Below are 17,838 nucleotides of genomic sequence, written 5' to 3' on the forward strand. Positions count from 1 at the left end.
GAAGAGATTGGTGGACCAGGCCAATGGCTCACCTAGTCTAATATCTTCTTCTCATAGTGGCCAACCAGATGCTCACATTTCTCATTAGTAAGCCATGGTTTCACAATCATCTTCAACAGAAGAAACAAAAAAGGAACCACCTTCTTTTGGTAATTTTTTCAGGGCTCTCTTTGTTTATTTATGAGTGTTCACTGGAAGGACAGATCGTGAAGCTGAGGCTCCAATACTTTGGCCACCTGATGAGAAGAGAAGACTCCCTGGAAAAGACCCTGATGTTGGGAAAGATTGAGGGCACAAGAAGGGGACAACAGAGGATGAGATGGTTGGACAGTGTTCTCGAAGCTGCCAACAGGAGTTTGACCAAACTGTGGGAGGCAGTGGAAGACAGGAGTGCCTGGTGTGCTCCGGTTCATGGAGTCACGAAGAGTCGGATATGACTAAACGACTAAACAACAACAACATCCATTTTGCCCAGTGACCAAAATAAATCTATTCATTCATATACAGTGGTACCTCGGTTTATGAACACAATTGGTTCCGGAAGTCTGTTCATAAACTGAAGCGTTCATAAACTGAAGCGAACTTTCCCATTGAAAGTAATGGAAAGTGGATTAATCCGTTCCAGACGGTCCGCGGAGTAACCGTTCATAAACTGAAGCAAACTTTCCCATTGAAAGTAATGGAAAGTGGATTAATCCGTTCCAGGCAGGTCCGCAGAGTACTTAAACTGAAGCGTTCATAAACTGAAATATGGGTGTAATTGGTTCCGGAAGTCTGTTCATAAACTGAAGCGTTCATAAACTGAAGCGAACTTTCCCATTGAAAGTAATGGAAAGTGAATTAATCCGTTCCAGATGGGTCCGCGGCGTTCATAAACCGAAAATTCATAAACCGAGGTGTTCATAAACTGAGGTTCCACTGTATACATATATCTAGAGAGAGTGAGACAGAGATACAAAGACACACACACACACACACACACACAGAGAGAGAGAGAGAGAGAGAGAGAGAGTTTTATACAGTACTTGCAAAAAGTGTACTTTAAGTTTCATACCGAAAAGAGGAAAATGACAAACTGAACACCTGCTTTTTGCGCAACCTAAAGGCATGGTTCAGATCTAAAAAAGAATACCAAAGTGCTTACAGGCTCAGCAGTGAAGAGACTCTGAAGCCTGCTGATATCAATATAAAGGAAGGCATCAATACAACCCCCCCCTCTCTCCATATGACAAAATGTGGCAAGTGCAGCCAGTCCTGTAGAGAGTTTGTTCTTGTGCTGGATAAAAGGCTACCAGTCTGCCATGAAAATCTCTTCGCTTGTTTAATTTTTATTTTTTTTGCCCTTTGCTCACATGAAGCTTTTGCTTCAATTTTTTCCCCCTGAAAGCACCATCCCCCCCAAAAAAAATCAAGGGAAAAAAAAGCAGAGCCTTAGCAGGAAGCGAAGGAAAGAGTTCATATGTCCAGAGAAAGGTGGGCGGGTTTTCGTCACACCCATCCGTGACATCACCCAGCCTCTCTCTTGCTCCTTGGTACACTTCAGGCGGCTGTCTTTCAAGTCCCCTCTCTCCTGACGCCCGCCTTCTCAAAGTTGATGCAGCTCCCGTTGTGTCTTAATAGGTTTAATCTCCTCCTTGTTATTCCCAGGTCTACAGCCAAATAAGCTGCTCAGAATTAAAGCTTGCTCTTTTCCTTTCCTTTCCTTTCCTTTTGGAGGAGGGGAGCTTTTGGGTTGCTATGGTGATTCAGATGCAATACATCTCCCCCTCCTCACCCACCACACCTGTGTTTCTGTTGCTACACCAGCCTTGTCACAACAGTATTAATTTTTGAGGGCATTTGCTGAGGCCCTGAGAAGTGACAGGAAGTGGGACCGCGCAGCAAGCTAAGCGGGGGTGGGGAGCTCCTTTCCTGTTGCTACCTGCAGAGAGAAAAGGGATTGATTCTAAGCAACAGCCCCCAATATTCTTTAGAGACAGGAGGCAACCAATTTGTTGTAATTGCTCAACAGGCTTTCTTTCCTCCAGTCCCTTGACAGCTTCCTCAGTCCTTTCACCCTCCACTGTCACGACTGTTTTAAATAATGCAGTCACAAGAGAGAACTGCTTGGAAGATGAACAGTCCAATGGGGAGCTGATGTTTGCCCCCCTCCCCCAATCCTCAGTGCAATGTCAAATATTCCTCAACTGTTCTCAAAATATTTACATCCTATGACATTCAGTGAGGAAGTATCCCACAGATGCCTGTGGGAAACCAGAAAGCAAGTCCTGGGTACAAGAGCCCTCTCCCCTCCTGTGGCTTCCAGCAACTGGTATTCAGAAGCATTGCTGCCTCCGAGTGTGGAGACAGAGTGAGACCGCCATGGCTGGTAGCCATTGTTGTGGGGTAGGAGAGCTGGAAAAAAACCACACACACTCATATATACTGTGTCTAGTTCTGGGCACCACAGTTCAAGAAGGATACTGACAAGCTGGAACGTGTCCAGAGGAGGGCAACCAAAATGGTCAAAGGCCTGGAAACGATGCCTTATGAGGAACGGCTTAGGGAGCTGGGTATGTTTAGCCAGGCTTTTTAGACTACCCATGTACTATCTAAAACCAAAGGGGCACATTGGTTGCCAGATGGGAAATATAGATTGGCACAATTTTCAGCTCTCCTACCCCACCAATGCTAGCCTTCTCTGCCCCAAGTTTATCTAATCCCTTTTAAACTTAGGAACAGAGGAAGCTGCCTTATACCCAGTCAGACCATTGGTCCATCTTGTTCAACATTACCAACTCTGGCTGGAAGCAGCTCTTCAGGATTTCAGACAGAAGTCTTTTTTGCTGCCCTACTGGAAGATGTCAGTGATTGGCCGTGTGAGGCGGGTGCTCTACAGCTGAGATATTGTCCCCCATTTTTAAAAAAGCTAAAGCAATAGACTAGTCCTCATGGTTTTGAATGACGGGCTGAATTAAATCTGAACATAGGAGGCTCTCTTATACATTACTGAGTCGGAATAGCACTCCATCTAGCTCACTTAATATTATTATTATTATTATTATTATTATTATTATTATTATTATTATTATTATTATTTATACCCCGCCCATCTGGCTGGGTTTCCCCAGCCACTCTGGGCGGCTTCCAACAGAATATTAAAATACAATAATCTATTAAACATTAAAAGCTTCCCTAAACAGGGCTGCCTTCAGATGTCTTCTAAAAGTCTGGTAGCACTGAGCCCTTCCCCATGTTTGGCAAATGTGAAAACCTTTCCCAGGTTTCCATTCCGAAAGCGACAGATGGGGGTGAAAGTTCCCCATCACTCCAGAGACTGGAACTCTTGGATATTCTGGACCAGAGGAAATGGAGACTGGGGTGGGGGTGGGGGAGGCAGAGGAGAGAGAACAAGTTTTGGTGCCCAGTTCCTTCGCATGCGATCTCATTTGTAGGCAATTTGCTCACTCCAATAGAATTCTAATTAGTGTTTTATTTCTTTTGCCACTACCGTGGATATTATACCTTTAATCCAAATAATCAAGTCTCCGTGATAGGGATTTCCACTGGGAGAGGGCGGCAGGCAGCCGGGCCTTCATGCCGAGAGGTTTCTAGAGGAATGGAAATTGCGCCGGCCTCTGCAAATTACACGCTGGTGTGGCTCGACACGGGAACAAACAAATCTGCGCCGAGTCAAGGAAGCGGCTCTTGCTTAAATTAACACCTTTCCATTAATATGGAAGAACTTTCCTGAAGAGGAAAGGCAGCGAGCGCCTTTATTTATTTATTCTTCTTTTTTTTAATGGCAGCGACAATTAGATGCACAAGCGAGAGTACCAGGGGACTTTAATTGAAGCGAGAAATTGACAATTTTGAAGGAACGGCGCTGCAAAATGGAACGGGTCAAAGTGGAGCAAGAGGACAGGAAGGGATGTGTTAGGAACTGAACATGCTCAGGGAAAGGATGGTACATAGAGACACAGGAAACGTCACCATACTGAGGCAAATTATCACCCCATCTTGCTCAGTATTGGCCACACAATAAGCAACTCTGTGTCAGGGTTGGAACAGCCCAGGTGCCCAGAGTCAGGATTTGAAGGGCTATCAGGCTCAGAGGGCAATAATAATAATAATAATAATAATAATAATAATAATAATAATAAATCATTTATACCCCACCCATCTGGCTGGGTTTCCTCAGGAAAGGACGAAAGCTTGCATCTAGCTATTGCTTGCTTATCATTTTGGGTAGGCTTTTAGTTTAGGTGGATTTAGCCCAGGCATCCCCAAACTGCGGCCCTCCAGATGTTTTGGCCTACAACTCCCATGATCCCTAGCTAACAGGACCAGTGGTCAGGGATGATGGGAATTGTAGTCCAAAACATCTGGAGGGCCGAAGTTTGGGGGTGCCTGATTTAGCCCACACTCCTTGGGTGCACATTGGTTGGGATAGTAGTAACCCCAACCCTTCAAATTGGTCTCAGCCTTGATGAAATGAATGCCGCCGAAAACCCTGCACAACCGGAAGCCCACTCCAGTCTTTCCGGCCCACATTAGTATTGCCCACCTGCCCCAACTTGTCGGAAGGTGTGTCGTGCAATGTTGGGTTCAACATCAGCAGATAGGGTGGGCCTGTGAAAATGTGACCACATTCTGGATGGAAGCATTCAAAGAAATTTAGAGAGAGCACTCCCGGAAGGCGGGGGGGGGGGGGGACATGGCCAAAGGCCCAGAGTTAGCTTTGCTTAATCTTCACCTAATGGAAGAATATGAATCTGCATTTGAAGAGTTTTCTTGGCCAGCTTTTATTAGCAGCCAGGGTAGTAATAGTCAGATATTGGAAAGTCTTAGAAGGTGTGGCATGGACCACATGGTATAAAAAAGTCTGGCAATTTGTGCTGATAGAACAAATAACCACTAAATGCATATCGGGGGGGGGCATATGAACATAAGTGGAGCCCACTGGATCAGGCCAATGTACTACTCTAGAATCCTGTTCTCACAGTGGCCAACCAGATGCCCCCAACAAGAAATCCCGCAAGCTGGACCCCGATGCAAGAGTGCTCCACCTGTCCTGTGGTTTCCAGCAGCTGGTAAGGGGAATGAAACGAAGGTACTTTTGTGAATTTGCATACTTGTATTATGTACAAGTAGATAAATAGGTACCGCTACAGCGGGAAGGTAAACGGGGTTTCCGTGTGCTGCTCTGATTCGCCAGAAGTGGCTTTGTCATGCTGGCCACATGACCTGGAAGCTGTACGCCAGCTCCCTCGGCCAATAATGCGAGATGAGCACCGCAACCCCAGAGTCGGTCACCACTGGACCTAATGGTCAGGGGTCCCTTTACCTTTATTATGTACAGTAGGGACGCAGGTGGCACTGTGGGTTAAACCACAGAGCCTAGGGCTTGCTGATCAGAAGGTCAGCAGTTCGAATCCCTGCGACGGGGTGAGCTCCCGTTGCTCGGTCCCAGCTCCTGCCAACCTAGCAGTTGGAAAGCACGTCAAAGTGCAAGTAGATAAATAGGTACCGCTCTGGCGGGTAGGTAAACGGCATTTCCGTGTGCTGCTCTGGTTCGCCAGAAGCGGCTTTGTCATGCTGGCCACACGACCTGGAAGCTGTACGCCGGCTCCCTCGGCCAATAATGCGAGATGAGCGCGCAACCCCAGAGTCGGTCACGACTGGACCTAATGGTCAGGGGTCCCTTTACCTTTATTATGTACAGTGCAAAACAAGGGAACCTGAGACTTCATCCAGATTTCATTTTTTTGAGTTGCTAAGATTGCATGGGGCAGCTGGAACTGCCACACAACTGGAAAACAGGACAACTAAAGGGATGCAAGCTCTGATGTAATCTGACCTCACACCTTTGGAAAAGGGGAGAAGTTAGTGTTTTTGTTCTAATACTGTTTCTTGTTGTTCTGTAATGTGAGGAAATAATAAAAACGGAACAAAAAATAGTAGAGAAACAAAAAATGCTTGGATATATGTGCGTCATGGAGATGTACTGCTCAGAGAGCCAAGGTTAGTGTCACTTCCCGGCTGGATGAAGGCTTCATTGCAAGCACAGGTGGGCAGCCACAGAAAGTGTAGAACAGCCCTCAGTCCAGACTCAGGCGAAACACAGGATGGAACAGTGTTGACTTAAGAGAGAATTTATCCAAAGACTGGTTTTTAAAAATGGGTACCAGCGGAATAAAGACTAATAAAAACAAATCATAGGGAATAAAAAGAGAAAAACACCATCGATAACATAGGTCGTTCTGGGAAGGGATCCAAGCAGAGCTTGAGGGAAAGGTTCAGTTTCTCAAGATGATGCCAGCACTTCTCAGCTTTCAGGAGAGTCAACCACTGTAGCAAAGAGATGCAGGGGGGGGGGGAGAGAACCCACTTTTTGTTCCTTGGGAAAAACAGAAGAAAACAACCTACTTTTTAAAGCAAGAAATCAGAACATCCCTTATCAGCCTTCCTCCAAGCTCTCATTGGTGTTTTCGCTTGCAGTGGCGGACCTTGAGGTCTCAAATTTCAGCCAAGATCCGGCCCACTGCCCCCCTCTGGTCTTCCATTCTCAATCATATTTGCAGTGTCCCCTATAGCGTCCCGAAGACTCCACGCCCAGTGCAAGCAAACTGGTCGCGCTGCCCTGAGTCCGCCTCTGTTGCCTGGCTAGAATGCATCCTCAAGCTCAGATAATGCCTCTTGCTTTCTTGGATGGGAGGAGAGTCAGGAAGTGTTGATCACTGCCCCCATGTGGTGTGCCATGCAACTGCAGCCTCCCTGAAAAAAAAAAAGTTCCGGATCTGGCCTTGCTCCATACCCCCAGCCTGCCCATTGGCCTTCTCAAGGCAGGAATAGGGTTTCCTGTCTCTATGGCATTTTCCTTGAGCAACAAGGTCTACCTGATCTCTACATCTTGTAACTCTGATCCTTTCCTTTGGTCCTGAATCAGGGCTTCCTCTCCTGCCTTTATACAGACCATCAAGCTCAGTACTGTCTACATGGACTAGCTGGGGCTTCTCCAGGGTTTCAGGCCGGGGGCGTTCCAAGCCCCACCTGAAGGTACCAGGGACTGAACCATGGACATTCTGCATGCAAAGCCAGATGCTCTACCCCTGAGCTATGGCCCTTCCCTAAAAAAGTTGTACCGGTAGAAGGCAGGCGGAAGATGTCCCAATAAACTGGCCTGTGTAAGCTACCTGCATGAGCTGCTAGACCTATCTTGGCTTGGCTGGATTTCTGTGATTTATGAACAAGCAGCTGCCTGCCATTGACTCAGGAATTAATAGACTTGAAAAGTTTACATGCTTAAGTTGCGGCTGCTTCAACCCTGTCATTTAACATGAATCAGGCTTATTCACATGCATAAAAAGGGAAACCTGAGGGCAATCATGGCAATTTAAAACAAATAATAGTTTTCGCAATGAATTAAGTATCTTGATCAATGCTCTGTGTCCCGGGAAAGTCGGTCGGATTGTCAAATTCTGTCAGAGGATATTATCTCGGGGCGTGTGGGTAAATTAGCAAATAGCTTGGAGATCTAAGAAATGATAGTAATTATAGGAACAAAATTGTTATTAATGTACTAATTTACTTGGGAGCCAGACTTCATGTAATTACAATTTAGGATCAAGATAAGGTTAATGCTTTTACCTTCCCTGGTATTTATAGAAAGTTTAAACGGATTCCCCATCATCAAATCCTGAGAATTATAATTGCTTGCGTGAGACTTTGCTTTTGTGCTTTTGGCACCGTCTCTGGGGCAAGAAAGAAATTACTGAATGGCGGAGAAGTCGGGATTCAGAGAGAAATGCAGGAGCAAGCTGTTCTGGATTTGGCTAAGGACCCCCTTGCTTGAAAGATTGTATGAGCAGATTCTGCTCTTGACTGTTCACTCTGCCCTACATGCCACTTCTCCCAATTTCTGGTAGAACACAGAGGATTTCTAAAATCAATGAGAGAGCTGGAGTAGGCCCAGTTTTTCCTAGCATTTAAGATGCATCTGCTCATCTGGGTCACACCCACCCCTGTTTAGATCCGGAATTTCCTGAACATAGCTGGAATATGGGAGTCAGAAAATCTGGACATATGGCAACCCATGTTGGAAGTCTAGATTTTGGCATTATTTTTTTTTTGAAAAACTTCTTTTTTGAGATTTTGCAAAATGAAATATGGCAACCCTTGTTTAGAGAAAAGCTGAGTAAGGGTTTGTCCACACCTCCTCTTGTACCACTGCTTTTCCCCAGGGAAAGCCACTCTTTAGTGTGCTATCGGAGCCAAAGCAATCCAGGTTTCCCCCAGATTTCCATTTGTTCCAAGCTATTGCTAAAGAGTAGGGACACGGGTGGCGCTGTGGTCTAAACCACAAAGCCTAGGGCTTGCCGATCAGAAGGTCAGCAGTTCGATTCCCCGTGATGGGGTGAGCTCCCATTGCTTGGTCCCAGCTCCTGTCAACCTAGCAGTTCAAAAGCATGTCAAGTGCAAGTAGATTAATAGTGGCGGGAAGGTAAACCGTGTTTCCATGCGCTGCTCTGGTTCGCCAGAAGCGGCTTTATCATGCTGGCCACATGACCTGGAAGCTGTCTGCGGACAAACGCCGGCTCCCTCGGCCTATAGAGTGAGATGAGCATGCAACCCCAGAGTTGTTTGCGACTGGACCTAACAGTCAGGGGTACCTTTACCTTTTATTGCTAAAGGGTGGGGTTCCCTGGGAAAGCAGCAGGACAAGGGAAAAAACTGCTTAAACCTGTGCCTAGACAGAGTGTGTCAAGCGGAAAACATTGGACCTGTGCTTTCTAGGCACAGCACAAGCGGGATTGTGTAAATGCCCTAAGTGGTGTCATGGTAGACGTTTATGAAATTATGCACGTCATGGAGGAAGTGGAGAAAGAAACTTTATTTTTCCATTTCTCATAACACCAGAACTCATGGGCATCCAACAAAGTTGAATGTTGGAAGATGCAGGATAGGTAAAATAAACAACTTCTACACACAGTGCATAGCTAAGCTATGGAACTCGCTCCACCAAGAGGCACCAATGTCCACCAACTTGGATGTCTTTAAAAGAGGATGGGGCAAATTCATGGAGGACAAGGCTATCAACAGCTGCTAGCCACAATGGCTATACTCTGTCTCCACTATCAGAGGCAGCATGGCCTTGAGTACCAGATACTGGGAACTGCAGAGTGCTGTTACACTTGTAGGCTTCCCACAGACATCTGGTTGGGCACTGTGAGAACAGGATGCTGGACTAGATGGGCCATTGGCCTGATCCAAAACTCTTCTTATGTTCTTTTGATGAAGCACCACACACAAGGCATACTGGTAGAATGCAACCACCGACAAGGGTACTTTTTCCGCAGAGTTTAATCAATTTATGTATCTGTCAGTAACGTAGTGGGGTGCAAGTGGAGAAAAGTTATAACAGCAACATAGAAATTTCTACTGAGTCAAACCATTGGTTCATGCAAATTTAGGCCAACTTTCAGAGGGAAAGCCGTCGTGTAAGCAAAGTGGATTTAAAAAGTGTGTGTGTGTGTGTGTGTGTGTGTGTGTGTGTGTGTGTGTAGCGGGATGTGGGGAGTAAAGAGAGAAAGGACAGGAGATATGATGCTATCCCTTAACATGGCAAACTGTGTGCGCTTCATGCAATTTTCAAGATGGAGCAATGTGGAATAGGAGGAAGATTTCCATTCCCCCCCCCCCCCAGTTAAATGAAACTGGATAATTGAAAGCTTCCAAGTCCAAAGAGAAATCCAGAGGAGAATTTTGAAGCGTCTTCCATCTGGTAGCATGTGGGTGTCCTTAGGTTATGTAGTTTCCACAGGCTTCCCATTTGCCCTTCTAAACATAAAAAGAGCCTGTTGGATCAGGTCAATGGCTCATCTAGTCTAGCATCATCTTCCAGATGCCTCAATGGGAAACCCGCAAGCAGGACCCAAGCACATTGGTTCCTGTGGTTTCCAGCAACTGGTATTCAGAAGCATTGCTGTGGAGGCAGAGCATAGCCATCATGGCTAGAAGCCATTGATAGTTTTATCCTCCTCCATGAACTTGCCTAATCCTCTTGTAAAGCAATCTAGGTTGGTGGCCACCACTGCCTCCTGTGGGAGTGAGCCCCATAGTTCCATGCAAAAATTGGAAGGGGTATTTCTTTTGTCGAAAACAATATCCTTTTTTTGCCCAAAGAGTCCTCCCTTGCCGTGAATCTGGAGGCTTGAAGTTCCATCCCTTCCGAGCCTTTAAAAGCACACCACTTACATAAGAGCCCCTATAAGCTCATCACCATTAATTTTCCATATTAAATACATTCATAATGAATTCTCCAGAGGAGCGAGGTGCGGCCGGGCCTTGCCTTGCCTTTTCAGAAACAAGACGTCTCCTCCAGGGAACGACTGCCAGCCAGCCAGTCAGCCAGCCAGAGAGTGCAGCTAAGTGCTTCTCTGTTCCCTGGGGCATGGATTAAATGGTGGCCCGGGGAATGGGCCTTCCTGCTTTTCTGAAATCTCTCCCAGGTTTATGCATCAATAAATTATTGAAGCAAATTACTTTGACTGCTGGAAACTGCCAGTTAAGTGTAAGGGTATTTCAGCTGCGAGGCTGTTAAGAAGACACAGGGAAACATGCATTAAGGAAGTCCGATTAAAACAAACTCCTACGGAGTTCTGACGCAGAGCCACTGGAGCTCATTGGATTACTGGAAGCTCTTGGTGACTGGGGCCATCTAAGCAAGGTGGCTACGTTTCCTGCTTTTAAGAGGACAGTCCTCCATTCGAAGGGTTGTCAGGGGACAGTTGTCTGTCTGAAGGACTGTAGGGCCCAAACCATAGCTGCCAAGTCTCCCATATTCCCCGGGAAACCCCCGTTTTTCCAGCTGTTCCGAGCCGAAAAAACAGATCCCCCCCCCGGTTTATTCTGGCGTGGCGGCCATTTTGGAACTGGGTGGAGCATGCTCAGGAGCGACTTTTGATGCTGCTCTGCCCAGTTCCAAAATGGCTGCAGCGTGACTTCTTGTGTGGCGGCCATTTTGGAACTGGGCACAGCAGCATCAAAAGTCACTTCTGAGCATGCTCCGCCCAGTTCCAAAATGGTGGCAGCGCTACTTCCGGCCTGCTACTTCCGGTCCAGTCCCTTATTTCTTGGGCTGGAACTTGGCAGTATGGCCCAAACCAAAGGCTTCAAATGACAAGAAAGGGGATTCTGACTAAATAGTAGGAAGAACTTTCTGATAGTCAAACAGACTTCCCTGGAAGGTGGTGAACTCTCCTTCATTGCAGGTTTCTAAACAAAGGTTGGATGGCCATCTGTCAGGGATACTTTAGTTGGGTCTCTCCCAACTTTACAATTCTATGGTTCTATCTACAAGGTCAACATGGAGATTAAGGAGGAGGAAGCTGACAGACGAGGCCATATCTGCATTTTCAAAGGCCTAAACGGCCTCAGTCCAGTATACCTGAAGGAGCGTCTCCACCCTCATCATTCTGCCCGGACACTGAGGTCCAGCACCGAGGGCCTTCTGGCGGTTCCCTCGTTGCAAGAAGCTAAGTTACAGGGAACCAGGCAGAGGGCCTTCTCAGTAGTGGCACCCACCCTGTGGAACACCCTCCCATCAGATGTCAAAAACAACTACCAGACTTTTAGAAGACACCTGAAGGCAGCCCTGTTTAGGGAAGCTTTTAATGTTTAATAGATTATTGTGTTTTAATATTCTGTTGTAAGCCACCCAGAGTGGCTGGGGAAACCCAGCCAGATGGGTGGGGTATAACTAAGAAATTGTTGTTGTTGTTGTTGTCATTATTATATCCTAGACTGATGGTAAGTAAGAAGGCTGGCCGCTGGAGCCTGGCCAAAGGCTGACTGAGGTTGGTAGGGCATTGACCCATTCACCCCTATGGATCAGACTCCACTGCCTCCATCATCACGAGCAGCAGCACTTGTCTTCTAGAAAAAAGCTGCTGGAACTGCATACTCTTGAGTACCCCCAGAAAAAAGCACTGATTGTCGTTATCATCATCATCATCATATTTAGGGTATTACAACATAGCTTTTTGATGGCTGCCCTCTTGGAGGATTCTCTGTGAGTTGGAAGAATTTGAAAATGCAGATAGGAAATGCTATGGCTTCACTTACCAGGGTTGCATTTATGAAATAGATTGACCCAGCAGGGAAGTTTGCTCATCCGTGCTCCTTCACTTAACAATTCAGGCCATTCCCTGCCTTGGAACAAGGAGGCTGAGAGGGCTGCAAGGCTGGATACAAGTAACCTTTCATACAAACAGGGATGTTTAATAAGGTTACATGAGGCCTTCAGGACTCAGCAACGGGATGTCAGCTTGCCCTTTTAATAATTTATACAGAAATCACTTTGCAAGAGTAATTGTCTGGAGCTGGACAAGGTGCCCTGAAGAGAAGCAGGAGAACTTCATACTTCTGGGAGGCCTAAGGGGGAGGGAGGTCATGAGCCAGACAGAGAAATAGGTGGAGAGCTGACCCAGGTGGTAGGTGAAATCATTTCCGCATCCAAAATGCTGGAAGGAGAAGGCAAAAGTCAACACAGGATGGGGGGGGTGGAATAGCTATTTGATCACACACTTGAGTATGTTTAGCCTGGATAAGAGAAGATTGAGAGGTGATAGGGTAGGCATCTTCACATAGCTGAATGGCTGTCCCATGGAAGATGGAGCAAGCTTGTTTCCTGCTGCTCCAGAGGGGAGGAGCCAAACCAATGGATTGGATTCAAATTACAAGAAAGGGGATTCTGACTAGGCATTAGGAAGATCTTTTTGATGGTAAGAGCTGTTCAACAGTGGACTTACTCCCTCAGAAGGTGGTGCACACTCTCCTTCACTGCAGGTTTTCAAGCAGAGGTTGGATGGCCACCTGTCGGGGATTCTTTAGCTGTGATTCCTGTGTTGCAGGGGATGGTCTAGATGAACTTTTGACCCCATTCCAACTCTGTGATTCTACAATTCTATGATTGTTCTGGCTGCAATTTTATTGCCAGGAGCAGATCCATGAAATTTGATTCTGTGAAGCTTCTGTGTTGACCTGCACTGCTACTCCTAGGCAAGTCCTCCATAGCTTCTTCAGTTTGAAACCAGCTCTTCTGGACCATTAACCCATGGGCCTACAGATGTTAGTGGACTCCATCAACCTCAACCAGCATGGCCAATGGTCAGGGATGAAGGAAGCTGAAGTCAAGGCCACACATTTTCAACACCCGTTCTGTCGTGTAGCATGTGCCCGGGAAGGTGAATTCATACATCTCCATGTTGTTTTCATCTACCCCTATGTAGAGTATTATGGGAAGGTTTTGGATGCATTACAACTTGATATCCTAGGCCAGTGGTTCCCAAACCTTTTTGAGTCACCTTGCTTCCATAAACTCATCCCCATTGCCCCCTCCCCTATAAAAAAAACATTATTCAGAACAGTGGTTTGCATGACAATAATACAACAAATATCAGATCAGGAACAATTAATTGCACACTTAGGCAAACTGTAATTAAAACTGTTTAGCTCAATTAAGTACTTCAACAAAAATTGGTGAGCTTGATCCAGTGATACCATCTTTTCAAAGTCTAATAGTCATTTATACCTCCAGCGCCCCCTGTCACCCACTTGCCTCTTGGCTTCCCCCTAGGTAATCCCACTGCATCTAAAGGGGTGGTACCACCCACCCTGGGCACCACTGTTCTAGACTGATCTCATTTATCATGAAATGAGCATGGGCAGGATTAGTATTATGCCCTACCCTCTGATGCAGCAGAATGCAAATTTGCTCCATCCGTATGACAGCCCTTCAGATATTTAAATAGGCCAGCTGCTTGTTCTGGATGGGGTTGCATTCCCTCTGAAGAAGCAGGTACACTTGCCATATCTCTCCAGGTTGACAAGGACCGTACTTTTTGGGTACAGTCCATCATCCAGCTACAAATCCATCCATCAATAGCATAGTCCAGCTCTGCTATAGCCTGCCAACAAGAACATCATAGACTGAGGACTCTTATAAGATGTTGAAAGGATCAGGTTACTGGATTTCACAGAAAATGTTTGCTTTAAAAACCAAAACCAAAAAAACCCCCGTGTTAATTCCCTGTCTGAATAATGTCTCAGCTTTAAGGCATGCTGTTTAAATGTCATTATTCCTCACTACCATTTGGACACTGAGTTCTGTCGGGTTCTGTATAATGAACACATTATGTTGCCTACTTAAGGAGCTGCTCGGCTAGGCAAACAGAGGCTAATCCTGGCTTGAAGAGTCTTTCTGCTCAATTGGCATGAGTTTCCTTGCCAGGTTGTGGGGCGGGATCCTGCCAACTTTAAGTGATGGTGAGCCTGTTCTGTGGTTGGAAGAGCAGGGGTTTTGCAGTGACTGTTTACTCAGGCTGAGTTATCCAGCCGGCTTGGCATTGCTCCCAAAGAATCTCCACAAGGAAAGGCTTAAGAACATTTTACAAGGCAGTTGCTTTGTCCCCTGGTTTCACAAAGAAACACTCGATGTGGGCAAAATTGCCCATTCACAATGTAAGCCCCTATTTAAAGCTTTCTTTAGAGAACAGAAGTGAGGCTTAAGATGGGCTCTGCTGGTAGAAATGTCATACTGAATCAGCAGCTGGTGGCTGGAGTACTGTGTGACCATTTGCCACTCAAGCATCAAATGACATAAAGAGAGCAGGAAGGTTCTTCGGCAGGTTGATCAAGGGCCACCTCTGTCATTAGGCAAACTGAGGCAGTTGCCTCGGGTGGCAGATGCTGAGGGCCAGCAGCTCAATAAAGCATGTAGGGAAATCCATAACATGATGTTCAGCTATGTTCCATTTCTCTGCTTCGTCCATATACAGGGAAAGGCGGCAGCTCAGTAGCAGAGAAGTCACTGGTTTAATCTCCAGTGGCATCCCCAAGTAGGGCTGGGAATGTCCTCTGCATGAATCACTGCAGACTCACTGCCAGTCAGTGCAGACAATACTGAGCTGGATAGACCAATGACCTGATTCATTATAATGCTCCTGGGAAGGCCTATAGCTCAGCAGTAGAGCATCAGCTTTGCATGCAGGGCCCTGGCTCAGCCACCAGCATCTTCAGGTCATGGGCTAGCCCTGAGGTTGACTCTTCAGACTTACAGCTGCCCTAGTGATGCTGTGTGGACATTCACAACATGCTGATTATTACATATCCCCTTTAGTAGAAAACAGTTCCAGAAATGTACCCGATCCAAAGATTAAAATGAAGAGTTATAAGGGGACCTCAGTGAGAGATCAGGTTAATGAAATGTGCTGAAGAACAGCTTGCACAGTGGGTGTAAACTGAAATTTGGAAATGGGCAAAAGGATGTTTAAAAATGCTGAATCAGAACTGTAAGAGAGAGGGCTTGCAGAGAGCAGCCCACTCTGCTTACTTCTACCAGCTGGGAGAGCAGCAGCGAGAGCAGCAAGTCTGGGAGGGAAAACCAGGAACAGGAAGTGGTAAAGAAGGGTCCAGGGCTCTGCAGAGTCCTGGAGGCTCAGCTGCAGGCTGGGAGCAGGGAAGCAGGGGCGGAGCTAGCTTCAGCAGTGGCTGGAAGGGAGGAGGTAGGTAGAAAGGCACCTCAGGAGCCTGGTTTGGGACCACGGAGGACCCGTAGAGCAAGGAGGAGGGGGGTTTGGATGCCCAGTCTTAAAAGGGGCGTCAGAGCCCACGAGACGCCATTGCGGGCTTCTGCCCCATGCAGAGCAGACATGATTTGAGACATCTCACCACTGTATATAGCATGCACAATAAAACTCTGAAAATCCAGAGGATGTGTGGAGTGCTTACTCGGGAGTAGCCAACACCCATCTGTGACAGGAACGAACAGTAATTTAGGTTTTCCGTGGATCACTGCTTGCTCCGATTCAGTGGTAAAGAGCAGGATTTCAAAGGGAAAGCGCTGGGGCAAAACAAGCAAGCAAGCAAGCAAACAAACAAACAAAAACTCTCAGACACAGTGCTTTAAAGCATGGACCTGTGTCTAGAAATGCAGCACAAAAGGAAGTCTGGATGATCCCTCAGTCAAATGAATGAACATGACTAATTTAGGTCCATAAATTAATTTTGGATTTTCTATGAGCAGAACTTACTTAGAAACAATCTTGGAAGTATGTCCAGTTAACTGAAGGTATGTGCTGCAGAACACACTGTGTCTTATTCCAAAGCCATAGAATCATAGAAGCTGGAGGCTGGAAGGTACACCAAGATTTGGTCCAACTCCCTGCAGTGCAGGAATCCCAGCTAAAGAATCCCTGACAGACGGCCATCCAACCTCTGCTTAAAAACCTCCAATGAAGGGGAGCACAGAACCTTCCAAGGCAGTCCATTCCACTGTTGACTACCGGTAGCTTTTACTGCCAGAAAGTTCTTCCTAATGTTTAGGTGGAATCTCCTTTCTTGTAATCTGAATCCATTGGCTCGGGGCATTTTAATAGGAGATGACCCACCTGTAAGTCAAATGTGGTACAGTCTAGGAACAGTTTTAAATGGGATTTGATGGTTGTGTAGTCCAAGAGCTATTTGTTAGAATCACAGATGAATGAATCAGTTTTCACCCAGTCTGCATTAATTTCACATGCCTTCATCCATAGGTCCATGCTATTTCACTTCTTGCACTAATCTGCCTAGGTTTTCTTTTTATTAAGAAAATCATATTTAAATACACGTTTTATCTCATCCCAAAATTCATATTTTATCACTGAATACTTAAATACATACTTTATCTCAATGTTTGCATTTCTAAATGCATCTCATCCTTTCCACGTAAAATCTGTAGCACATTTTGCAATGCTTTTTGAGCTGAGAGCTACATTGCAAAATTTGGATGGGTGTGAAATCCAGGGCATCATTATATACCAACCCATGCATTGGTTGAGGAGGTGTGAATCAGGCCAGTTTGTCCCAGAATCAACAGACATCTAATTTCTCAACTGTTCTTAGTCAGGACATCAGAAGTTCCAGACTAGGAATAATCGGCCTCGAACGAATGCAAATCTTCCACCAAGAAAAGCTGGATTCTGTGGCCTGCACAAAGGACAACCATTTGCACAACTTATTTTATTTTGCATGACTCCTCCCCTACCCCTCTACGATCATGGAGAAAGGTGAAGTTTATAAAAGGCACTGACCCTTTATTGAACTTCTGGAAATCACATCCAGCTTCTTTCTGGCTTCAGAGATTTCGCCAGGCATTTCCTACCTATTTTCCTCATTGCCATAAGGACTAGAACCTGAATCTTTTTTTTTTTATGATGTCCAAGATTCTCAGGAACCTTACTTCTGCACTTACATTCTACCCTCTTGCAGAATTCCCAATACTCTGCTTCCACCATGCAGTAAAATCCCAGCAGCAGAGATTTGCCTCTTCCTGGGAGTGCATCAAAGGGGTGTTTGCACACGCTCCAATTACCATGCTCCCCTCCCCCTACTCTACCCCCACCCGAACCCTGGCTCTGCAGAATGCAAGGTTCTTCATAAGTCATTGGGGCCAGATGCTCCTCATTGTAAGTTACAAGTGTTAATTATGTTCTAATTACTTATTAGGAGAGGCCGGGCTGGTTGGCACAGATAACAATTGAAAGCCGTCCAAGAACATGGAGAGCTCACAGTGGTGGTGAGAGTTTAACTAACAGCTTTTCCTGGCAGTGGGGGAGCCTCCCACACCCACAGCTGCCTCTTCACACTTATCCCAGAGTGAAAGCGGGTATCAAAGGGAGTGTGGCATTTCCAGGAAAGGCAGCTAATGCTGCTAGGTCCTTATAAAGACCTTGACAGTTTTATTTTATGGCATTTGTTTAGCAAAATGTATATGCCTTCCTGGAGTTGTTGGACTACAACTCCCATCAGGCCCTGCAG

Source organism: Zootoca vivipara, chromosome 6 (assembly GCF_965207765.1).
Source record: "Zootoca vivipara chromosome 6, rZooViv2.hap1.1, whole genome shotgun sequence".
NCBI lineage: Eukaryota > Metazoa > Chordata > Lepidosauria > Squamata > Lacertidae > Zootoca > Zootoca vivipara.